This window comes from Papio anubis, chromosome 8, assembly GCF_008728515.1.
Source record: "Papio anubis isolate 15944 chromosome 8, Panubis1.0, whole genome shotgun sequence".
In the NCBI taxonomy this organism is placed as follows: Eukaryota; Metazoa; Chordata; class Mammalia; order Primates; family Cercopithecidae; genus Papio; species Papio anubis.
This window is the reverse complement of record NC_044983.1, coordinates 108,969,906-108,996,523: the sequence shown is the minus strand read 5'-3', so window position 1 is coordinate 108,996,523 and position 26,618 is coordinate 108,969,906. Positions and strand designations below refer to the sequence as shown.

General features: G+C 34.1%; 1 long non-coding RNA gene across 2 annotated transcripts; it reads right to left on the bottom strand.

Moving 5' to 3' along the window:
- Window positions 1-19,492: 19,492 nt before the first annotated feature.
- Window positions 19,493-26,581, bottom strand: LOC103887050. Of its 2 annotated transcripts, XR_004185907.1 has the most exons (5): window positions 26,335-26,581; window positions 24,735-25,110; window positions 24,474-24,575; window positions 21,093-21,221; window positions 19,493-19,892 (listed from the first exon to the last, which is right to left on the bottom strand). It is a non-coding gene; the product is annotated as an uncharacterized LOC103887050 (long non-coding RNA). The 2 variants fall into 2 exon arrangements; XR_002523944.2 differs by having other exon boundaries at window positions 19,493-21,221.
- Between the last annotated feature and the right edge of the window lie 37 nt (window positions 26,582-26,618).

Here is a 26,618-nt window from a genome sequence, read left to right as displayed (position 1 = left end):
TTTTTTTTTTTTTTTTTTTTTTTTTGAGATGGAGTCTCACTTTGTCACAAATGCTGGAGTGCAGTGACCCAATCATTGCTCACTACAGTCTCGAACTCTTGGGCCCAAGAGTTCCTTTTGCCTCAGGCAGACACCAATCCCAGCTTATTTATTTATTTATTTAGTAGACGAGGGTCTCACTATGTTGACCAGACTGGTCTTGAACTACTGGCCTCAAGTGATCTTCCAGCCCAGGCCTTCCAAAGTGCTGGGATTACAGGAATGAGCCACCACATCCAGTCTGAATTGGAATATTCTTACATAAAGTGGAGAAGACCTGAAAGGAACCACACACACAAAAATAAAAGTCTAAAAAGTCCATTTGTTAGAAATCGCTGTGTGGTATTTCATGATTTAAGATTGATTCTCATGTGAAATTTGAACTTAATTATAGGGCAAATTACTTTGTGTTTTTCCATTTGGAATTTCAGTTATTCTTTTATAAAATCTTCGTGTGATATTGTCATGTCTACTTTATAGAAACACATTTATCTCAGGTATATTTATTTATTAAAACAGAATAGTGTTACCAACATAAGAAATAAAATACTATACTTGTTTATCTTTTCTAAAAGCAAGAAAAAATATCAAAGAAGAAATGTTTCCAAACTACAAAATGCTTAATCTTTAATTTGCAACTAAAATCTCAAGAACAAACTATTTTATCATTATGAAAATCCAAAATCTGAAATGTATTAAAGAGATTAATTCGTTGAATGTAAATTCTATCTGTTCAAACATCACTAGTGTTCTATAAGAAAACAGAAAATATCCATTCTATTACAGACAAACATGCACTTGTTTATGAGTAGGGTAAAAGAGTTTTTATGTCTACTTTGTCTTTTTTTTCAGACTTAAAAATATTTTTGTCAAACATTTTTTATATTGTCTCTTCATGGAAACCCAGAAGAAAGACTACATTTCTTTCTCCAATGTGGCTCCATGTGGATACTAAGTGTCAGCTGAAAGTAAGAAATGGTATGTGCTAAGTTCAAGTGCCTTGAAAGAGAGAAGTGACCTTCATCTGCCTTACTCCTTCCATTGCTTCCTTATGTGTTTGTAAGCCTAAATAAACAGTTTGACTGTAAAGATGAAGGCTGTATCTTTGAAAGGCTTCACTGGAAATCTGGATGTCAACTATAATAATTTGGAGCAACTGTGAATCAACTGGAGTGACAAATTTCCAATCATTTGAGTAAGGGATAAAACTTGTGTATACTTAAAATACAGTTCATAAGGATGTTTTTTCTCAATTTTTGAGCTGTATTCGTAAATGAAATGCATTCTTAATTGATGCATCCTCTGTTAGGCTGTGTATAAAGAAATACCCGGGGCTTTATAATTTCTAAGAAAAGAAATTTAACTGGCTCAAGATTCTATGGGCTGAATTCACATCAGCTTCTGGTGAGGGCCTCAGAAAGCTAACAATCATGGTGGAAGGCGAAAGGGGAGCAGATGTCTCACATGGCAAAAGCAGAAGTAAGAGAGAAAGTGGGGTTTGGGAAGTGCCACACAATTTTAAACAACCAGATCTCAGGATAACTCACTATCATGAGCACACGACCAAGCCATGAAAGATGCACCAGCATGACCCGAACACATCCCACCAGGCCTAATCTCCAACACTGGGGATCACATTTTAACATGAGATTTGGAGGGGACATATAAACTATATTATATCCTTATATCAACTTTAATATCCCAGGTGATTTTATGTAAAAACATTTTGCTATATAAAAAATCACTATACTTATATAAAGTATTAATTTATGACATATTTAACTGATATACAATTATATGAAATGAATTGAAATGAGTTTTAAAAATTTACATTTTTTACTGTATCTGTTTACTCTCAGTTATGAAAATGAGATAATTAACATGGCTGTGCTTCTCTCTTTCTTTTATCACTACTCCCACAACTTTATCAGTATTATCATTTTAAATTGTCATGTTACATAATATTTACTTTTTCCTATGTAACCGTAATTTTAAAAATTAGTTTGCTTGGTTCTAGATTGAATAAATTTTCTCATCAATTATTTTTTAATCTATGGTTCTCCAAATTCCTCCATTCTTTATTTCTAGGGATTTATTGGTCATCCACATATGAGTGTTTTTCAGTAGTTTTCTCAATTAATGCTCAAAGATATGTTTGCTGACATGATAATGCCTATGGCTTTATGGCTGAACGAATACTTTTCTGACCATAAAATAGTTAGGGTACATTTACTTTTCTCAGAACTTTGTTTCATTGTGATAATATCTGAATTCAATATAATTGTCTAACAGTATACACATTTCTTTTGTGACTGGATACCCTCAGCTTAACAGAATATTTTTAAGTGCTGATAATTTACTTTAAATTTCCCTGTAATGAATGGTGCCTTTTCGATCTGTACACTGAAATCTATTTTAAATATATTTTATTCATATATATGTTATTTTTCATTTGCATATTTCTACTTCTTGAATACCAGTAATATGTATAATAGTTTGATTATTCTCTGCCTCTGGAATAATCACTTTCTTTATTCCTTTTGCATATCTTTTTGTTTTTGTTGCTTTGTTTTCCATTTTGAAGTGATGACTTGATCTTATGAATTGTGTACACTAATAGAGTGCACAGAAGTACTATTTGCTACTTTCAAACATGAAAAATATTCTGTAAGAGACTATATGCAATTTGTTACCTTTGTTTCTCCCAACTGCTACAAGTGATAGTTTATATGATGGATAATGCATTCACCTGGGTCCCTGAGTGAGGATGAAATTGACATGAGCCCTATGCTAACCAAAGATGGATATATAGTATGAACGGGAAATAAACCATTGTATTTTTATGTTACTGAGACTTTGAGATCGTTTCTTATTGCAGCAAAAAATATCTCTTCTTTACTGAGTATAGAGGATTTTTTTTTCTCATTTATTAGTTACATAATTTCTTTCTTCATTTTTTAAAAGTTGTGTTTCATTATCTGCATTCTATTCTCCCAATCTTTTTTCTTTTCTATTATAAAGTCTGAACCTTCTGGAAATACGTTCTATATGTTTAAACATTTTTCTCATAGCTTCCCTAATTTCTTATATTTTTGTGCTGTGCTTTGGGATATTTTTCCTATGTTCCATTTCACCATTTGTTAATTTAATAAAGTATCTTCAGTTAGATATTTCTAATTGATTCTTTTTCTAAAATATCTTTTGGAATTCTGTATAAGATATGAATTATATATATTTTTTAAAGACTTCTTGAATTTGTTCTGTTAAATCAGATTCATTGTGGGTTAAATATTTGTTTACCTTTGATTTGATGGCTTTTCTTCATGGAATGGGTTTGCTTTCCAATTGTTTTCATATCTTTTTAAGTAGATAATTTTTGTTAGTCAGTTTTTGTTCTATGTATTTAATTCTGTTGAGTGTATGGAAGAGGAAGGATTATGTGGATGTTGTTAATTCCCTGAAACATTTTCCTCATTCTTCAGTGCTAACACTGACTAGCCAACCCACTCATACTACAGCTTTCCACTTAATACCTAGTGAATGCCAGAAGGCTCAATCTAATTTCCATGAAGTCTTGACTTACATATCCCTTGAAACATTCGTATGAAAATAACAGTATATTTCTGCTGTTGATTTGAACTGTGGTTTTTGGGGTTTTTCTTCTGTGTACAATTTGAAACTGTTTTCTCTTTTACTGACAGAAATTTCTGAAAATTCCTGATACACCGATGGTGCTCTGTCTTGTTTTCGCTTTGGTACTGGACCTATAGCCAGGTCTCTCTGCTGTTGCTTAAACCTTTCATGGGATTCGAGATTTTGTGGGGTTGTTGATCGTGGCTTTGTCTGGAATTTTTGTCTGATGTTTGATTTGTCTTTCTGAAGCAAAGTCTCTTCCAAAAATGTGACTACATTTTCCAGTCTGTTATGATAACATAGTAGGCCTATGTACATGTTTCAATGTGTCACTGCCAGCTTCAGGTCATCTGTGATTTTGCTTGTGTGTTTTTCATGTACCCAGCTGAATCACTGATAAAGATGCCCAACAAGATAATATGAAGAACCAAGTCTCATGCCTCAGTTCATTCCAAGTTGGCTTTGAATCATTAACCAATGCTCTCTTGGAATTCTCATTCAGAAATTATTAAGTGAAACTAACTGTAATACCAGAAAGTCCAGAGTTCTCCATGCATTTCTCAAAGATACGAAAAATAATTTGTTAACAGTTATGCCAAAATTATTTTACTCTCTAATTTTAGTGTTTTATATCTGGTTTCCTTGATTCTGCTGTCCTACCCATGGCTATCCTCTACACAGGAACTAAAATAATTTTTAAAATACCTTTAAGATACTTCCTGCAGCCATCAATGTCTTTCCTATAAGTCTGTATGTGATCTGATCTGCAGCTCCCTCTTCCTAGTCTTATAAGACATTTTCTTTCTGCAAAAATTTTACAACTGCTGACTTTCTTACATAAAATATTCTTCCCTTACATAGCATACATACTCTGTTCAACTATGATATTCCCATAGATATCTTCCTCAGTTGCTTTATCTGAAACAACATGTCCCTTATGTAACCTTTTATCTTCTTATATTGCTTCTTTTTTGTTTTTCATATTTGCCACTACCTGACTTTGAATAGCATACATCATAGATCATGTATATATATACTTATATTTGACAATTATGTTTTTATATTTTTTCATATTTCACCAAAAAGGCAGGATGTTGTTCATGTTAGTCACAAGACCATCCCCTGTAATTAGAAGAGTGCATAGCACTAAATAATTACTTGCTGAATAATGATGAATAAATGATGAAATGAAAGAACAGATCCCTTATGTATTTGTCTATCAAAAATAAGTTATTAAATGATGTAATTTTTTAATCCTAATTAATTATTATGGGTTATTTGATACCTTTCTAAATGCTTACAATTATCTGTTCGAAAGTTTTATTAACCAAAATATTTTTGACGTTAGACTCAAATTCACTTACTATGGTTCTAGCATTTGCCTCATTTGCTGTTAAGAAAATTATGTGTTTGTGATTTCTCACCATCTAGAACCTCCGATTTTCTACAATTGCAAAGAGATAAATATACTAGCTATATACATGGCAGAGTGGGTATTTTAAATAGCCTGTATTACACCAAGAACAATTGAGTTCTGCTGATATCAGTTCATCAATTTTCAGTGATAATTGATAGAGAATAAAGAGCCAGGAAATTAGAAACAGAGCCCTAAGTTGGTTTTCCTGTTTTGCTTATTTGCATTATTTAAATTTTGTCATCTCTGTTAGTAAGGGTTTTCCAGAGGGACAGAACCAGTAGGGTATATGTATATATATATATATAAGGGAATTTCTTAAAAAGAGATGGTTCACAATTACCGGATAAAATTCCACAACAGGCCATCAATAAACTGGGGAAAGAGAAAGGCTGGTAGTGGCTCAGTCCAAGTCTGAATGCCTCAAAACCAGATAAGCCGACAGTGCAATGTTCAGTCTGTGGTTGAAGGCCTGGGAGCCCCTGGGAAACTGCTGGTGGAAGTCTCAAAATCCAAAGGCTGAAGAATCTGGAGTCCAATGTCCAAGAGCAGGAGTAGCAGAAGCAAAAGTTCAGCACTGGAAGAAGAAAGAGAGTCAAAAAACTCAGCAAGCAAATATACTGATCTTCTTCTGCCTGCTTAATTCTAGTCAGGGTGGCTGCCAATTGGATGGTCCCTAGTGAATGGTCCCTAGAGTGGATCTTCCTCTCCTAGCCTACAGACTCAAATGTCAATCTCCACTGGAAATAGCCTCACAATCACACCCAGAAACAATACTTTACCAGCCATCTAGACATCCTTCAATCCAATCAAGGTGACACCTAATATCACACCATCTCAAGTTTCTTAATCAGTGTCTGAGCAGTTATATTTCAAAGGTTGTAAACAAATTTTAAAAATGTAAAGTAACTTAAAAGGGGTAGACATTCACTAAAGATATATAACTACAATTAGTAGTCTGTTGCAGCTAGGACAGAGCTAGAGTTCAGACACAGGTATTAAATAGTTGTTTTCCCACAATTTTACCTATGCTGCACTGTACTTAATTGTACCAATTTTTCCATAATTTTCTACATTGAATATCATTCTTTTTGAATAAAAATAAAAAGTTCAATCTCTTTCCCTATGCTTATGTCAACATATTTCATAGTATGGATCACTGGCTAATCTATTTTTAATTTTTTATGCTTTTCAATTGAAATATATTACCTTGTTTGTAATATAATAATTTCAAAACAATTAGAAAAATCACTCTCCTATTATAGTAAAAGATGTTCTGCACATGAATGCAGATTGTTTTTACCTTCAATATTAATGGGACATAATTAAAAGTCAGGTAATTGTTTATTTTTTGTTATTTTTGTGATTGGTTCTAACAGATCACTAAAAGTGATTTGATAGAATAAAGCATTCACATTTGATGGAGTTAGACTCAGGCTGAGGCTTAAAATATGTATTAAAACTTATAAATAAATTTAGCAAGGCCACTAGAAACAAGACAAATATATTACAACAATTGCATTTTTATTTTATAACAACAGATATTTATAAAGTAAAATTAACAATGTCATTTGCAATTGCATCAAAAATATCAATCCTGAGAAATAAACTACTCAAGGATGTTCAGCACATTTATACTAAACAGTATATTGGTTCCCAAAGGCAAGTGTAACAAATTTTTATTACCCTAGTGGTTTAAAACAATATGAGATCATTTTCTTACAGTTCTAGAGGTCAGAATTCCAAAGGCAATCAGCATGGCTGTGCTCCTTTTGGAAGCTCTAGGAAAGCTCGCCTTTTCCAGTTGCTAGAGGTTGCCCTTGAGTAGGTTTTTGGCTCCACATTACTCCAACTTCTTCTTCCTTTTTCTAATCTTTTTCTCTGTCTCAGATGCTCCTGCCTTTCTCTTAAGGATCCTAGTGGATATATTGGACCAAACCAGATAATTCAGAATAATCTCCTCATCTCAGAACCTTTAATTTAATCATATGTGCAAAGTCTCTTTTTGTCATGTAAGGTAAGAACATATCCACAAATTCCAGGAATTAAGAAGTGGACATCCTTGAAGATTATTATACTGCCTTTCACAGCTGGGAACAGTTAGTGAATGAACAAATGAAGATCTTTATGCCGAATATTGAGAACAATTAAGGAAGGTGTAAATGTTCATGGACTGGGAGTATAAATATTTTAAAGAAGTCAATTCCTCCTAAATATTTTAATAGTTTTCATGCAATCCCAATTAAAATCTCAGGTGTTTGTTTCTTAATAAAGAAACATGTTGATTCTATAATTTATATAAAAATTCAAAAGAAAAAGTATAAATAAAATGATTTTACTGGCATTAATAAACAAGTGGGGCTATATCAAACTAGAAACTTCTGCATACTAAAGGAAGCAATCAACAAAATGAAACAACATCCTGTGGACTAGGAGAAAATATTTGCAAACCATATATATGATAAGAGGTTAATATTTAAAACATATAACGAGTTCACACAACTCAGTAACAAAGATAAAAATAAACATATTAAAAATGGGCACAGTATCTGAATAAATATTTCTCCATAGAAGACATATAAATGGACAAATAGGTATATGAAAAGATACCCTACATCACTAATCATCAGGGAAATGCAAATGAAAACCACAACAAGACAGCACATCAAGCATGTTGGATAATCAGAAAGTTGAGATAATAAGTATTTACAAGGATGTAGAGAAAAGGGAACTTTTGTACACTAAATGTAAATGGAATGTAAATTTGTACAGCTATGATGAAAAAGAGTATGAACGTACTTTAAAAAATTAAAGCTAGAATTACCATATGACCCAACAATCCCTCTTCTGGGTACATACTCAAAGGAAATAACAATCAGCACCTGGTAGAAATATTTCTACACTCACATTCGTAGCAGCATTATTCACAGTAACTAAGCGTAAAAACAACTTAAATGTTCATCAGTGGATTAGCTGATAAATAACATGTGATGTAGACATATAATAGAATATTATTCAGCCTTAAATAAGAAGGAAATTCTGCCATTTACAGCAGTACAAATACACTTGGATGACATTACGCTAAGTGAAATAAGCCAGACACCAAAAGAAAAGTGCTGCATTATCTCTCTTAAATGTGAAATCTTTAAAAAAGTTGAATACATAGTAGGTGAGTGATTACCTAGGACTTACCACAGAACTGCAGAATGGAGTGGGAGGGATGGCAATTGGGGGGCATCTAGGTAAAAGGACAAAAAGTAACAGTTATGTAGGATAAATAAGTCTAGGGATATAATATACAGCATGAAGACTACAGTTAATAATATTGTATACTAAAAATATGCTAAAAGTACATCTTAGGTGCTCTTATAAAAAAATTAAAAATAAAAAGGTATGTGTGGTGATGGACGTGTTAATCAGCTTGACTTTATCAATCATTTCACTCTGTACATATATATCAAAGTACCATATTGTACATCTTCAGTATACAAAATAGAAAATTAAAATGGCTTTAAAATTTAATAGCACTTACACAATCATATACAAAAACCTTCAAAAGGTTACCATAACTAAGACAGTATGATCTTATTCCAAATACAGACAAATACATCAGTGGAAAAGGATATATTAACAGTTCCAAAAACCCTTTCCCACATACGGGTGCATCTGATTTATGACAAAGATGACACCTCCAGACACTGGAGACAGAATGTTCTTCTAACAAATGGTTCTATGTAAATTGAATATGCTTATAGGAAAAATAATTTTGCATCCTTCCTCATATCATACATAAAAATTCCAGGTGTGTTTATGTCTACATGGGTATTTCCCTCCAAATATGTAGTTCAAACTGGATATTTTGGAATACACACACACACACACACACACACACATATATATGTAAATTACCCAATGATCTTATAGTAGGCTTTCCATTCCCAAGCATAATACAGAAAAAGTTTTCCATAAAATATAAAATTTAAAAATTGGTAAATAGTTAAACTTTGGCTAATCAAATGATTGCTATTAAAGAATAAAAATAATATATATAAAGTGGGAGATGAATTTTGAACAGGAATTTCAAAATAGAGTTTAAGTCAAATACCTGAAGCCATGTGGAAATTTGCTCAACCACAGTAGTCAGTAATCAGATACATCAAATTAAAGAGGTAACACTGTATACACATCAAAAGAGACAAATTTAGGAGAAAAAAATACCCACTGGAAGCAAGGATGTAGTGCTACTGATAACACTCATACATTGCTAATGGGAGTATAAATTTTGTACAACCACTTAGGGAAACTGATTGGTACTAATGCTGCACAAAAGCATATCATATACCCCAACAATTTCACCACTGCATACATAAGCAGGAAAAGACATGTATAGAAATGATCATCATGGAACTGTTCATAATAAGCAACTTAATACAACCTTATCAATTTTTGATTAATGGGGTGCTTTTGGAATTTGGATGGAGTTGTTCTTATTGTGGTAAAATTTATATCCCTCAGTCCACCAAAAAAACATCAATAATGTTCTCCGGTCATTTTAATAACCAATAACCAACGTCCTCATATATTTTCAAATGAACTCTGGTAGCAAAGTACAAACTCCTCATAACCTGCATTAACTAAATGTGAAAGTATGGATAATATTCCAGAATAATAGGAATAAATATAGGGCAGTATAAGAATACACTTAGAGATTGAGATTGCTTTCAATGAGTAGGAGTGGGGCTTTCTTCTAAGTTGTGAGGAGTTTCAGGAACGTCTTACAAAGGAATATATTGAAATTACTTCAGAAAGTGAACATTTAAAGTCTTTTCATTCTTTGCTTGTTATCCCATGATACAGTTGCCCAATTAATAATTTAAAAGGTTTCACTTAAACTTTCAGTGCCACATGGAATAACTTTGGCAAGACTGAAGTAACCTGTCTCACCCTTTCACTGACTCTCACAAAGAGAGCCATCAGCTCATCAAACTGGCCATGCTTAGAGTGATCACAACTCAATGGCTGCAGCAGAGGTCAAAAGAAGTAAGATCTGAGATGCTGGGAGAGAAGATGGAACAGATGGGATTATCTTCTTGCCAGCATAATTCTCAAAATGAGAAACTCTCACCCAATTAGGTAATTGTCAAGAAAATGCGTATTGGATTCATTAAGAGGATGGCAGTAAACAGCAAGCCTCTCCTTCACCTAAGTCTGAACAGCAAAAAGTAAAAGCCAAGGCTAACACATAATCTTTGTTATTAGTAAAGGCTAATGTGGAAGGATATAGCTTAGTTTAGTACAAAATGAGTCTCCTAAATACCCAAACTGAGGCAAAATTCCCTAACCAGTCATAGTCATGGAGGACCTGAAAAGTTCTCCCCTGAAGGGAGCAGGGAAGTACTATGCTATCTGTGGGCTGACGTGCTTCCAAAAGAAAAGGTAGGATCTGAACCAATCATGTCCACTTATTTCTTTCAAATTTATTGAAAGGGTAATTTATTACTCTTCTTTAGGGTAGAAAGTTTAAGGGTGGAGCCTGGGGATCCCTTTATAGGAGGAACACATCATGCATGGGGATGAAGTGTTCCCTTTCTTTCCTACTGTATTTCTTTTTTCCCTTGACACTTTGAGCATAACAAAAAAGCCCATGGACGCAGGGCTTCGTGGTGTCCCCCTGGTCCAAAGTACTGGGAGTTTATCCAAACTGTACTGCATTACGTTTCATGGGCCACTCTCCAAACAGCAGCAGTACTCTTTTGAGTATCTTCTGAAAGCCTGAGTATTCCGTTTAGATTCACCTCTTTCAAAAGGTTCTGCATTGAATCAAAATAGTCTATTTATTAAAGTAACTCCAAGATTACTCTATTGTCAGCTGAAACTTCTTCAAATTCAAGTCAGCCACATTATTGGACAAACTATGTCAATTGGAATTTCTTCAATGAACAAAAATAACATATTTTGGTAGTACGATGTAAAAATGCAATTCAAAATAAAAATGAAACCAACATATATAAATGTCCTCAAATTTAATATAAACCCTCTATTATTTTTAGGGAGAAATTAGAATTCAGATATTAAGTTGACATGCAAGAATGTTAAAAATTCAAAGGAGCTAAAGTTCAAAATGAAGTCCTTTTTCCCCGTTTGAATTAATGATTGAAGTTTTCAAGTCTTAATGTAAATTTTAAAACCATTCTCGATTTCTCTTAATCTGTTAATTATTTGTTGAAGAAGTTCTTGATGACTGATAGGGGCTAAAATTTTCTTCTTGAACTTGTCTAGTTCCTGCAAAGCCCTAGAAATTGTATTAGTTTGTTTCCAACTGTTGTAGATAATACATCCATTTGTTAAACAATATTTATTGAGTGCTTCCTGTATGTAAGCCCTTTTCTAAATTCTTAAAGTATATTAATGAATAAAATATACCAAAATTCTATGCTGTCATGAATGTTATATTCTAGAGTATAATATAAAATAAGAAATGAAATAAATTCTGTAAAATTTTAGAAAGTGCTATTTATATATAATATATATCTTAAATATAACATATATTATATATAATATACTATATAATATATATTATATTATATACAATATAATATATGCATATATACATTTTTATATAATATAATATAATATACATATCATATATATGTGGTAAAGAGGATAGTCATATTGGAGTTATGGACTTCAGATGACAATTTTAAAAAGAGCAGTCAGGGTAAGCTTCCTTGACAAGGTAACCATTTAATCATGACTTGAGGTAGGTGACTTGGGAGAGTGAGCCATGTGGGCATCTATGGGAAGGGCATGAGTGGCAGAGAAAAGTCAAAGAATAGGCCCTACGTTCCTCTAAGTCACATATCTTGGAGAGTATCTCAGTGGTTGGATGTCAATTCAAAATAAAAATGAGCTAGGGTGTTTTCAGTTGCCATCCCAAGGGTCTCTCACTACAATGGGTGTGAATCCATGAGAACTTCAGAAATTATCAACATTCAATGTCAAACACATCTAACAAGTGTGACTTATCTTCACTTTTCAGAACTGTATCATTCCAGCCAGGAGGTATTTTCATTTTAGATCAACAACCAATCCAGACAGGCTTTATCACTCATTGACACCATTGCTGTGTCTTCTCTTGGCTTGGGCATGTCCCTCCAGGGTATAGGTAATGCCAGAATCTCCTCTGTCAATGGCTATATTCTGATTTCTGAGCTTCATCTCTCAAATATGTCTAGAAGTTTTAACCTCTTGGTATGTTGATAGCAATCTTTAATGAGTAGGTCTGCAATTAGTATGAATTCTCGAACCTTAGCTTTCAGAGATAGCTTTAAATTATTTCCAGATCCCTGGTTCTCTTTTAGGGAGTCATTTTGGTCTATTTTGGGTTCTTTGGGATTTTTTCTTCTGTTAAATGTCTTTTTAGTCCTCAGTCACTATTTTACAATTACATTTAAAATAATTATTTTTTAATGGCCTTTTAAAAAGAAGTTAGATGCAGTACTTATCAGTGTGGTCTGACCTTTAAGTTCTCATTTTCCTCTTAGTTATTTCTAATCGGTCCTTTAAAATTTCAGCCTTTTCCTTAAGAATATCTCTCTTCCTCCAATTCAGTCTGACTTGTGTTATTTAGTTTTTATTCCTGTACCGTTTCTATTTTGATCATCAGACTGAAGCACTCTTCTTTTCTATTTCTAAGCAAATCTGACTCCAAGGTACAAAATACTCCATACTCAAAATATTAATGCTGCTTTGTTAGTTTGCAATAATTTATTTAAGTTGTTTCTCTTCTTCCATTTATAAAAATGGCATATTACTTTAATATACAGGCCATCACTAACTTTTATTTTGTAATCTGTCATTTAATATGGGTGAACCCACAAGCTGAGTCAAAGGAAATTATGCTCTGATAAGAGTTTATGTGATTAAAAAAAATCCAAAGTCAAGGAATAAGTTCAAGGAATAAGTTCAAGGAATGGGAAATGATATCTAATATCCTGTATGAATAAGCTACATAAATTCAAAGTTATGTAACCCTTTTTTATTTTCCTCTTTGAGCTTGAATATAGAATTGAATTTGAGCCATTCTACTTTGGCACTTATGCCTATCACTAAGCCATTACTGTTGCCCCTGTGACCATCCTGTTCTACCTATCAGGTGGTGGGAACCTGTAAAGCCCTTGTGAAATTCACAGCTCAGGAGTAAAAGCTTAGTAAAGGGCTGAGACCTAAACATAAGAACATAGAACGCTTATCATTCCTTCACAACTTATTACCACATCACTCAAGCCCTATTTAACAGAGTTCCTTTTACCTAGAGCATTGTGTCCAGGTTTCAACAAAAAATTATGAGTCATACTAAGCAAAAAACACAGGCTGAAGAGACAGAGCAAGCATCAGAACCAGACTCATATGGCAGGGATGGCAGAATTATCTGACCAGGAGTTCAAAATCACTATTTAAAATACGCTAATCGTGCTAGTGGAGAAAATAGACGACATTCAAGAACAGATGAAAAATGTAAGCAAACCAATGAGAATTCTAAGAAGTAATAAAAAACAAATGCTAGAAACACTGCAACAGAAATGAAGAAGGCCTTTGATCAGCTTAATAACAGACTGGATATGGCCGAGGAAACAAGCTCTGAGCTTGAGGATATGTCAATAGAAACTTCAGAAACTGGAAAGCAAAAAGAAAAAAGAAACAAAATATCCAAGAATTCTGAAACAACTACAAAGTATTACATACTATTATATATATGTATATGTAATAGAAATATCAGAAGGAGAAGGGAGAGAGAAAACAACAGAATAAATATTTGAAACAATAATGATTACAATTTTTTCCCAAATTAATATAATACACCAAACCACAGATCCAGGTTTCCCAAAGAACAGCAAACAAGATAAGTTCCAAGAAACTACATCTAAACTCTAACGTTAACTTTCGTGAAGACTCTAAGTACGCGTATCCCAGAGTTTAGAAAAAGCACCAATTTCCTGTATAGCAGTATTCCTCAACTGAGGGCTATTTTTGGCTCTTAGAGGAGATTTGTCATTATGTGAACACATTTTTTATTTTTACACTGGGGGAAAAGTACTACGGGAATCCAGTGGGTAGAGGTCAGTGATCCTTGCTAAACATCCTATAACGCCCAGGAAAGCTCTCCCCTCACCAATCGATAAATAGTTATCCAGCCCGAAATGTGTATATTTCCAAGGTGGACAAACCTTTCTATAGCCCTTAAAGATGTTAATACTGAGTAACAAAAGGCACGTTTTCTGAGGATTAAAAACCCTTGCCCTGACATCAACAGTTAAAAGCCACCTGCACCAATGCAAAAACTCCTGACCAACCTAAAATAAGCCTTCACAAGCCACGAAGTTAAAATTTCCCAACCCACATGTTGAAGTGGTAGAGAGAGTTATACCAACCAATTTTGCCAGTCTGCATCAAGAGAAATGGCTGTGTCCCTCAAAGAAAAAAAAAAAAGAAAAATAGGGAAGATAGAAGATATGGAGAAGAAATTACATATATTTTCTTATTTTTTGAATTTTGGAATTTATATCTTTTGCAATACAAATTATATATGTATGCAGTTATAAATATGTATATTTGGGCAATAATATACACATGTAATTTGTATAGGCAATAAAATACATTAAAGAGAATATTTCTGAAGGCAGGATGAATAGATTTTAACTCCATATTTAATAATCACTGATGGAATGATTTTCAACAATTTATTCTGTAATGTCCACGTCTGAGTTGTTCCTCATATATAAACTGAGGATACTTGAGATTGTTGTTAATACATATGAAAGTTAATGCAAATAAATTCAATTGAAGAGTGCCTGGTATAAGAGCTAAATAAATATTTATTACTTTTATAATATATAAATATACATCTATTGAGGGCAGATGCTAAAACATTTTTAGAAATCAGGTACAATATTCTTTTAAAATAAACTTTACACAGTTCACAAGTGCATTTCTGGGAAAGCAGAGGCAAAGGACACTAGCCACCCAAAGGCCACATACACCTGATGGTTTTTGTTGGCTTGTGTAAACATTTATTTCAGTTTCGGGGGTAGATGTTAAAGTTTGTTACATAGGTAAACTCATATCATGGGGGTTTGCCGTACAAATGATTTTATCACCCAGGAATTAAGCCCAGTACCCAATAGTTATCTTTTTTCTACTTCTCTCCCTCTTCCCACCCTCCACCCTCTAGCACATCTCAGTGTCTGTGGTTTCCTTCTTCGTGTTCAGAAGTTCTCATCATTTAGCTCCCACTTATAAGTGAGAAGACGCAATATTTGGTTTTCTGTTCCTGGATTAGTTGGCTGAGGATAATAGCCTCCAGCTCTATCAGTGTTCCCACAAAAGATATGATCTTGTTCTTTTTTATGGCTGCATAGTGTTCCATGGTATATATGTACCACATTTTCTTTATCCAGTCTATCACTGAAGAGCATTTAGGTTGATTCCATGTCTTTGCTATTGTGAATAGTACAGCAACAAACATTCGCATGTATGTGTCTTTATGGTGGAATGATTTACTTTCCTCTGAGTATGTACCCAGTAATGGGATTTCTGGGTTGAATGGTAGTTCCACTTTTAGCTCTTTGAGGAATTGCCACACTGCTTTCCACAATGAATGAGCTAATTTACACACCCACCAACAGTGTATATGTGTTCCCTTTCTCCACAACCTTGACAGCATTTATTTTTTGACTTTTTAAAAATAGCAATTCTAACTGGTGTGAGATAGTATATCATCGTGGTTTTGATTTGCATTTCTATAATGATTAGTAATACTGAGCTTTTCTTCATATACTTATTGGCCACATGTAGGTCTTCTTTTGAAAAGTGTCTATTTATGTCCTCTGATCACTTTTAAATGGAATAGTTTGTTTTTCTCTTGTAAATTTAAGTTCCTTATAGATGCTGGGTATTAGACCTTTGTCAGATGCATACTTTGAAAATATTTTCTTCTATTCTGTAGGTTGTCTGTTTACCCTGTTGATAGTTTTGTTTTGTTTTGTTTTGTTTTGCTGTGCGGAAGCTCTTAATTGTAATTAGATCCCACTTGTCAATTTTTGCTTTTGTTGAAATTGCTTTTGATGTCCAAAAAAGTATCCAAACTGCTTTCCACAGTGGCTAAACTAACTTACATCCCCACCAACAGTGTATGATCATTCCCTTTTCTATGCAGCCTTCCAGTGTCTGTTATTTTACAACTCTTTAATAGCCAGTTTGCCCAGTGTTAGATGGTATCCATTGTGGTTCTGACTTGTATTTCTCTGACGATTAGTGATGACGAGCATCTTTTCATATTTGTTGATCGCTTTTATGTTTTCTTTCGAGAAGTGTCTCTTCATGCCCTTTGCCCACTTTTTGTGTATTGATTTATGTTCCTTACAGATTCTGATGTATAGTTTGTAAATATTTTCTCCCATTTTATAGGTTGTCTGTTTACTCTGTTCATAGTTTCTTTTGCTGTTCAGAAGCTCTTGAACTTAATTAGATACCGCTTGTCAAATTTTGCTTTTGCTGTGATTGCTTTTGGTGTCTTTGTCATAAAATCTTTGTCAGTTGCTATGTACAGGATGGTATTGTCTAGGTTGTCTTCCAGGGTTTTTGTAATTTTTGGTTTTACTTTTAAGTCTTTAGTCCACCTTGACTTGACTTTTAAATAAGATGTAAGGAAGTGGTCTAGCTTCAGTCTTCTGAATATGGCTAGCCAGTTATAACAGCACCATTTATTGAATAGGCAGTCTTTCCCCCATTGCTTGTTTTTGTTAGCTTTGTCAAAGATCAGATGGCTATATTAGAAATGCTTGTTCCCTGGTGCCATAAAGAAATAGCACTTGAACATAAATTTAATTTCCTCAGCAAGGCCATTTTTTGATTTTCTGCAGAAAAGGAACACTCGCCAGCAGTTTTATCATGAAAGTACACCAAACAAAGGAGACAGGGTCATTTATAACCTGACGCATTCACCCTACTGCTGTGTCTGATTTCCGTTGGCTGGAATGGGACCTCACATTCTGTATTTGTACTGATTGGCTAGCAACTTAGAACTTTTTTAAAGAGGCAAAGGCAGAGGAGAACAAAGGAAGGAGGAAGTAACTTGTGGAATGCTAAGAAAGGTAAAAACACCTTCAAATAAGAAAGAGGAACAAGCTATGAACTAATGCTGGCTTGGACCAGTATAAACATTCCAGGGCAAATCTTTAGGCTAAAATGTGGGACCTAAGAACATAAAGTACATTGGTTTATTTATTACGGCTACCAGATATTTAAGAATGTCAGCACAGGTCTTTGAATAAATTTTGCTTCTGAGAGAAGTTACTATTTATTCCTAATTAGATGGGGAAGAAAGTCTTTGAAGAGGAACCTCTACTTTACTTTTTACAGCTATAAATGTGAAGTCTTGTTTCTGGGCTCTCTATTGTGTTCCATTGGTCTATGTGTCTGTTTTTGTACCAGTACCATGCTGTTTTGCTTACTGTAGCCCTGTGGTATAGTTTGAAATTGTGTAACATGGTACTTTCAGCTTTGTTCTTTTTGCTTAGGATAGCCTCGGCTATTTGGGACCATTTTTTGCTTCCATATGAATTTTAAAATAGTTTTTTTCTAGTTTTGTGAATAGTGTCATTGGTAGTTTGATAGGAATAGCATTGGATCTGTTAAGTGCTTTGGGCACCCTTCATGTTAAAAACTCTGAATAAACCAGGTATTGAAGGAACATGCCTCAGAATAATAAGAGCCATAATGACAAATCTACAGACAACATTACACTGATTGGGCAGAAGCTAGAAGCATTCCCCTTGACAACCAGCAGATGACAAAGATGCTCTCTCTTGCCACTCCTATTCAATATAGTATTGGAAGTCCTAGTCAGAGCAATCAAGCAAGAGAAAAAAAGTAAAGAGCATCCAGGTAGGAAGAAAGGAAGTCAAACTATCTCTGTTTGCAGACAACATGACTCTATATTTAAAAAACCCCATAGTCTTGGCTCAGAAGCTCCATAGCTGATATACAACTTCAGCAATGTTTCAGGATACAAAATCAATGTACAAAAGTCACTAGCATTCCTATACACCAATAACAGTCAAGACAAGAGCCAAATCAGAAAGGTAAATTCCATTCCCAATTGCCACAAAAAGAATAAAATACGTAGGAATGAAGCTATCCAGGGAGCTGAACTATCTCTACAATGAGAATCACAAAACACTGCTCAAAGAAAATGACTGGTTATGAAAAAGTTAATCTACATCTAATATGTTATGACTCCACGTTACCACAAATCCTAATCAAACATTCTAAACATGTCAGTGAAAAATATAACCAATTAGGAATTTGGAGTAATGGAGTTTCAAAGGAGCCAATTTCCCAGTACATTCTGATATGGTTTGAATACATGTCCCTGCCAAATCTCATGTTGAATTGTAATCTCCAGTGTTGGAGATTGGACCTGGTGGGAGGTGTTTGAATCATGCGACCAGATCCCTCGTGCTGTCACTCTCCTTGCCATAGTGAGTGAGTTCTCACAAGATCTGTTTGCTTAAGTGTGTGACCCCTCCTCAACCTTACCCTCCATGACTCCACTCTCTCTCGCCCTGCTTTTGCTATGCAATGTGCAAGCTCCAGGTTGTATTCTGGCCATGACTGAAAGCTCCCTAGAGTTCACGCTAATGTGATCTCAGATGGAGATGAGGAACTTACTGGGAACTGGAGCAAAGCTCATTCTTGCTATGCTTTAGCAAAAAGACAAGTAGCATTTTGCTCCTCCCCTACAGGTCTGTGGAATTCTGAACTTGAGAGAGATAATCTTAAATTAGAATTTAGTTTAAAAGGGAAGCAGAATATAAAAGTTTGGAAAATATGCAGTCTGATGATGTGATGGAAAAGAAAAACCCATTTTCTTATGCAAATTTCAGCAGCCAGTTTGAATTTCACCTCTAAGTAACCAGCAGCAGAATGTTAATCACCGGGACAATAGGGAAAATGTCTTCAGGGCATGTCAGATGTGTGTCTTCCTCCTCCACCATGACTTTAAGTCCCCTGAGGCCTACTAAGCCATGTGGGATTGTGAATCAATTAAACCTCTCCTTTATAAATTACCCAGTTTCAGGTATATCTTCATAGCGGTGTAAGAACAGACTAATACATCATTTTCAATATGAGAGCCAACATCAGAAAAGCTTGATACAAACTTGAGGTCAATAAAAATTAACTGTGTCATTGTCAGTTAAACTAGTTCTTATGTTCTATATATAGCAGTTTTATAACATACTGAACTGTATACTTCCTTATATGATTTCTCGTTGTTTTCGATTATTAATAATCTTGGTCCCATATTTTATAGAAATGTCTAAACTAAATATTAAGGAAGAAGAATACTGTGATAAAGAGCATAGTTGAAGTCTTTAACAGATTTGGGATTTATGAAAATTTGACCACTGAGTAGATTTACAACTCTGAGTGATTTATTCAAATTATTTGAGTTTCGTCTATAAAATAAAACAAAAACACACAAGATAATGTATAATTGCTTTGGAGCACATAGCAGTTAAGGTAAGGGTTCAAAAGCGTTAGTCAAGAAAATGATGATGATTTTACTGAAGATGATGCTGGTGGTTGCTCTAAACGCCTTACATTATCTCCAAGAGAGTCATTTCACATTATTCTCCATCATGTTTTCTGCCCTCGGAAGCTGAGGCCCATATGGAATAACTATGGTTTCCCATGCCCTCTTATGCCCTCTTAGCTGTGGTCAATAGGGGGCACCGGTAGTACACTGGAAGGAGAAAAATAAAAGTGAGATCTAGCTATTTATTATTTTGACTCCCACCTTGCAGTGCCTAGGAGTTACTACAAACCTTCTGTTAGTAATCTCAGGACGTTCCATTATCCCTATTGTTTCTCTACACCTGACAGCACTTTCATCTATAACTTTTGAAATGAGTTCTTTTAACTTTTCCCAAAAGTACCCATATGTGTGTTGTTTCTGTTTTCTACCAGGGCTTTGACTGGTACAGTTATTAATTATGATGATGATGACTGTTATTGTTGATGCCACAATGATTTATGTAGAGGCACAAATTATGTCTTACATACTCTTTTTCTTAAAGCCCACAGCACTATTAAAATAGAATGCCGATATAAAACAAAAGCAGTGAACTCTTGTGTTTACCTTTGATTGCTATTAATGTTAATTCATCAAGGTCACTTCATAAAAAGTTGTACATGTCAATTAATGACAACAAGCATACCAAGCCAGAAGCATTAACGGTCAGCAAACATAGGAATATCATCATTTTTATATGGTTTATAGGTTTGTAATATTGCCTCAGAACAGTAATTTATAACCAAATGTCTCCTAATTCAATGTCTTCTAGAAGTTTGAAATCTTGAAAAAAATTCCATTAAGTGCAACAAATCTTAACATAAAATTAAATAGTTGATAAACCTCTCCTATTGCAATTGTTAGCTTAGGGTTCTCAAGAGATTTGGTTTTGAAATTAGATACAATCACTTTTCTGACAAAGAATATCACACCAATTTAATGAAACTTTCACAGACTGGACCAAACAATATACACACCAAAGAGATCAGTTCTCAAAGTTTGGTCTTCAAGTTTCATAACTTATTTCGGTAGAATAGCAAAAGTTTCTTAAATTCTGGCATTCTTCTTAGTTTGGGGAGCACCTTCTTTTAAACAGCCCAAAAGTCCTTTAGTAGCTAAAGAATTAGGCCTATAAGTTTTATGTGGTCATATAATTTATCCCCCTACCTGGGACACTTTTGAGAGTATCAGGAGAGATTAATAATAATTACACGGGGAAACAGTTGTAAACAGTGACTGTACAAAGAAAACTGTGATGTTTGATCACTCTATTAAGTTTCATCTGAATTGATAAAATAGTTTTTCCTTAGATTTAAAGTTCGTTCTTCCTGTTAGTTGTGCAATTTCCCAGAATGTCTCCCCTTAGGGTACCTTTTACAATTTTTCCATAGGATTTTTGTTTGTTTGTTTGTTTGTTTTGAGAATTTATGTGAGAATTAGCTCCTGGGAGTGCTTAACAATATTTTCGGTGCTTCTGTTACTCTTTTCAGTAGGCAGGAGCTAAAAAAAAAATAATAATAATAATGAAATCTGTTGGAGTAAATAACATATAAGTATTTTTTTCTTTGTAATGATAAATTTTTTCCCAAAATGCCTACATTCCAAATGAAAGCATCTCAAAAACACATTTGAAACAAGATCATGTTCTTTACAGGGACATAGGTGGAGCTGGAATCTATCATCCTCAGCAAACTAATGCAGGAACAGAAAACCAAATACCACGTGTTCTCACTTACAGCGGGGAACTGAATGATGAGAACACATGGCCACATGGTGGGGAACAACACACACTGAAGCTTGTGGAAGTGTGGGGGCTGGGAGGAGGAAGAGCATCAGGATGAATAGCTAAGGAATGCTGTTCTTAATAGCTAGACGATGGGATTATTGGTGCAGCAAACCACCATGGCATATGTTTACCTATGTAACAAACCTGCACACCCTGCACATATACCTCTGAACTTAAAAGTTGGAAATTAAACAAAATAATAAGTGAAAAAATAAAAATAAAGCAAGCATCTATAAACAGATTTGAATATGGTGAAACTTTCATTGAGATATTTCTTATTTCTTTCAAATCTGTTAGAAAAATATCAAAATCAATAGTATGATATAGAGAATGTTCTTTTAAATATGTAAAAGTAGCTGATTATAAAATTTTAAAATTTGAAATTTATCTGTAAAGGTAACATGGATGATAAGAATGTCATATACCAAATTTTCTGTCTGCAGCAGTATAAACTGATTGAGACAATAACCTTCAATATGTGAGTTTGTAATACAACTAAATACAGAATATAGCATTGAAAAGTCTATTAATGCTATTAACATGAAGTGAATTAATATAATAACCTTGTAAGCACTTATACTTCAATCAGAATATGAACATATTTTATGTCATTTCATGGTCCTATTTTAAAGCAACAAATCATTATCTATGTGTTGCTTTTTGATGATTAAAGTTTAAATGGGTGAGCTAAATTCCACTGAGCTTTATGAAACCTTAAAAACTAAATATTGAATAATAGCTCTAAGCTGTTTGTAAATAAAAACACTCAGAAGCAAAGATCTTTCACTGCAGCTTATAGCAGGATTTGGGGCTATAATGCAGAGTAAAATCTATATATGCAGTGAACAAATATTATGATCACTATCAGACATTCTAGTAAGGCTTAAGGAATTTAAAAATAAGTGCCTTTTTAAGTAAATATAGAAAAAAACTTTTAAAATTTTGCAAAGTAAAATGGTGTTCTAGTTACATCATTTGCAGCAACATGGATGTAACTGGAGGTCATTTTGTTAAGTGAAATAAAGTAAAAACTAAAAGATAAATTTCTCACATCCTGACTTTTTGTGGGAGCTAAAGAGGTTGCTCTCCTGGAGGTAGAGAATGGAATGACAGACAACAGAGGCTGGGAAGAGTGAGTGGGTGGAAGAGGGGATTAAGGAGAGTTGGTTTTTTGATACGAATATACAGTTAGATAGCAGAAATAAGTTCCTTTTTTTTTTCAAGATGGAGTCTTGCTCTGTTGCCCAGGCTGGAGTGCAGTTGCACAACCTCAGCTCACTGCAACTTCCACCTTCTGGGGTTCAAGTGATTCTTCTGCCTCAGCCTCCCAAGTATCTAGGACTACAGGTGCCCGCCACCATGCCCGACTAATTTTTTGTGTTTTTATTAGAGACGAGGTTTCCCATGTTGGCCAGGCCGGTCTCAAATTCCTGACCTCAAGGGATCCACCCACCTCAGGCTCCCACAGTGCAGGGATTACAGGCATGAGCGTCACTGAGCCCAGCCAGAATAAATAAACTCTAATGTTCAATAGCAGAGTAGGGTGACCATAGTTGGCAACAATGTATTATATATTTCAAAGTAGCTAGAAAAGAGAACTTGAAATATATCCAACACATGGAAATAATAAATACTTAGGTGATGTATACCCCAAATTCCCTGATTTGATCATTACACATTATATGCATGTAACAAAATCTTACATGTATTCCATAAATATATAGAATCTTAAGTATCACTAATATTTGTAAATTATGAGTTAAAAGAATTATAGACTAAATAAACAAATTAATAAATTCAAGTCAGTATCTGTTTGAGAGATAAAAGCATGTGATATGATATGGAAACACTGACATTTGCTAATATGTATTGAACAGTTACAACATGCCAAGTATATTAATCAACTTTTCACAACAGTCCTGGAGGTAAAAATATTTCTATCATTTCTGAATTGGGAAAAATTGTTTTATTTGTTTTAATTTACCTTACTCATAGCAAGATTCATAATTAAGAGAGTGAGAGCCTGAATATGTGCTTTGTGATTCTAAATCATGAAGTCTAAACTACTAAGTTGTAATGCCTCACCAAATACACACTATGAGATCGAATTCAGCTGAATAATGCCTAAGATAGATCTTGAAAAATGAATAGAACCTCACCAGGTAATGAACTTGTTGGGGGGACAATTATTTTTGAGAATGGAAGCAGTTAACACAACATACATGTCCAGCATAAATATTTTAATTCAGGTATTATGTGACTTATAATTATAGTCACCTACATTTGTTATGCTGCTTTATTTAATAGAAAAGCTCCTGTCATATGGGATTTCGTATTTTTTCAAATCTTTCATAGCTTCCACTGAGTAACTTACCCCCCTGAGAAAGACAGCCAGAATTATATGGTGAGAAACACATATATCCACATAAGCACAATAGTCTGACACTAATTTATTTATCTTTGTGTGTTCACATAAACTGTTATGAAGCCAGATGTATACTGGACACACCTAAATGTTCTAGAAAAAAATGAGTTAATAAAGGGAAAATATTTCATAGTTTGAAGCACCCTAATTAGCAAACTAGTACATCGTTCCTCTGATAAATGAATTCCTTCGCAATCAAGTGATTAGAGTCATGCATTGAAGAATTTCTTTTAAATGTCAGAATGAGAAATATGTATGCTTTTTTAGAACAATTTTATCAGTAAAGATTTTAAATGGAAAAAGTACAATGTCATAGTTTAAACTGAGATGAAAAAAATTAATAGAAGCGCTACTTTGAAATAAATTTTGTTGGAAAGATAGAATCTGCAATATTGGATAGTATTCCTAGAAATGGGAAGAAAGAAAGGACAATGTATGAAGCATTTTAAAAATAGAATTAACCAATTTTGCTGAGTGATTAGGTGTAGACACAATTGGGAACAGAAGAAAAGAAAACTTTAATATTTTGAAACTAGGTTACCAGGAGCTTGGTGGAGATACTAGTAGACATGCTCAGATGAATTCATTTGGGGACTCGCTGAATTTGAAACTTCACTTGGAATAGCATCCAGCAGTGTGTTTTCTAGGAAGCCAAAGTTTTGGTGGCAATTAGTAACTTTTATAAGAATAAAAATGTAAAGGGATTCTGTGGTAAAAACGTCATGGAAAATTTGAGCCTCATGAAAGGTACTTTTTGGTAGGACTTCTCAGCACCTTTAATGTTGTCATATGTATCACATACCTAAGAGGAGAATGAGCTCCTAACTGCCGACACTTTTTTCCAGTGTATTTTCTGGAAGAAAAAAAAGAATAAGAAAGATATTTTACAGCGATGAAAAAAAATTGCCTTAGGTAAGATGAACTCACTGTGGGAAACCAAAGATTAGTAGGAGCAGGGGTCACTGCATGTGTACAGGACTCTTCTGGTGGAAGCCTGCTGTATTGGGATGGAAAGAACATGGCCTTCAGAAGAAAAGATGTCTTGTATCTTGCCTCAGTCACTTTGTAAGTATCAGCTGGGTAAGTATCTAGCTCCTCTTAGCCTTCTTCTCCATACGCTTTTCGTTGAAAGTGATTTGTGGAATGTAAATCTCTCAAAGTGGATCAAAGTTATTATTCTAATACAGTCAAAAAAGAGAAAAAAAGATCATAAATTTTTCTACTGCTTTATCAAATGGTTTTTTTTTTTTTTTTTTTTTTTTTTTCTTTCAAGCCATTCTGGTCCACTTTCAATATAAATGATTTTAGGAATTAAATTTTATCTTTCCATAGATATTTGAAATGTGGATTTGGACTGGACTTTCTATATGTTAGAGATTCTCTGTTTGTTTCTCCAAATCACTCATCAGCTTTTTCCACCCTGCCCTGTGTTCCTGGAAGACTGAACTTTGTGTACTGCATCAATAAGCTTCTTTGCTCGCTGTCCTCCTATTGATTCTACCAGTAGAATTAACTGTCAGAAAATGAGTATGGGAGACAATAATAGTCAGAGCCACAGTTTGACTGCTTCCTTACACCAAGGGCCACAACTTCCATACAATAGCTCTCCTCTAGAGCTATTCTCAGTATTCTGGATCCTTGTTCCCTCACTTTTCTTTTTCAGGCCTTGAGCTCATAACAGCTCCATGCTATTGCTTGGAAGTGTAGTTCATTATCTCATTTGTTTCCCTTAACTTGGCCACATAACTTTATCAACAATTGTGTATTTTCTTAATTAAATTTTTGTAATTATCCTTTTATATGTCTCATCTGTTTTCCCCAAGGACCATGACTGATATAAATGGGGAATATATGTTTTTATACACAAAGCCGTTCCGTATTTAGATAAAATTCCATTTATTTGTGATGTTATAAGATTAAATTTCTTATCAATCCATACTGATTCCTATTTCTCTAACACTAGCGGTGAGGTCTAGCCAGGCCAATTCTTTTGATGAAGCCATGTAAGTGTTTTTAGCTCTGATGAGCTCATCTAGCCTACCATGTCAGTTTATTTGTTATAGATGATAAAACTGACACATAGGAATATTAAGTAATATTTGTTTAAGGTCTTACTATTTGTGTCATCACAAAAAAATTTTTTCTTATCTATGAACTCTGAATTATTATTTTACCTAATTAATAGGTTTGTTGAGTAAATTAAATATATAATACATTGAAATTGCTTATAACAGTGCTGTATTAGATTTCTCCAGAGAAAGAGAAGCAACAGGGGGGATGATAGAGAGAGAGAGAGAGAGAGAGAGAGACAGAGATAGAGATACTGCTGGAGATACAGATATAGAGATAGAGATATTTATTTTCTCTATGAATGAGGAATTGTATAATTGGAATTGACTCACTCAGTTATGGAGGTTGAGGAGTCCTATGATATGCCATCTGAAAGCTGAAGAACTAGGAAAGCTAGTGGTGAATTCAGTTTGTGTCTGAAGGCTCAGCAGCCAGGAGTTTTTATGCCTGGGGGCAGAAGAAGATGTCCAGCTCAAGAAAAGAGATAGAAATTTACCTTCCTCAAGGCTGTTCTCACACTGCTATAAATAATATTACCTGAGACTGGGTAATTATAAAGGGAAGAGGTTTATAAAGGGAAGAAGTTTAATTGACTCACACTTCTGCAGGCTTGACA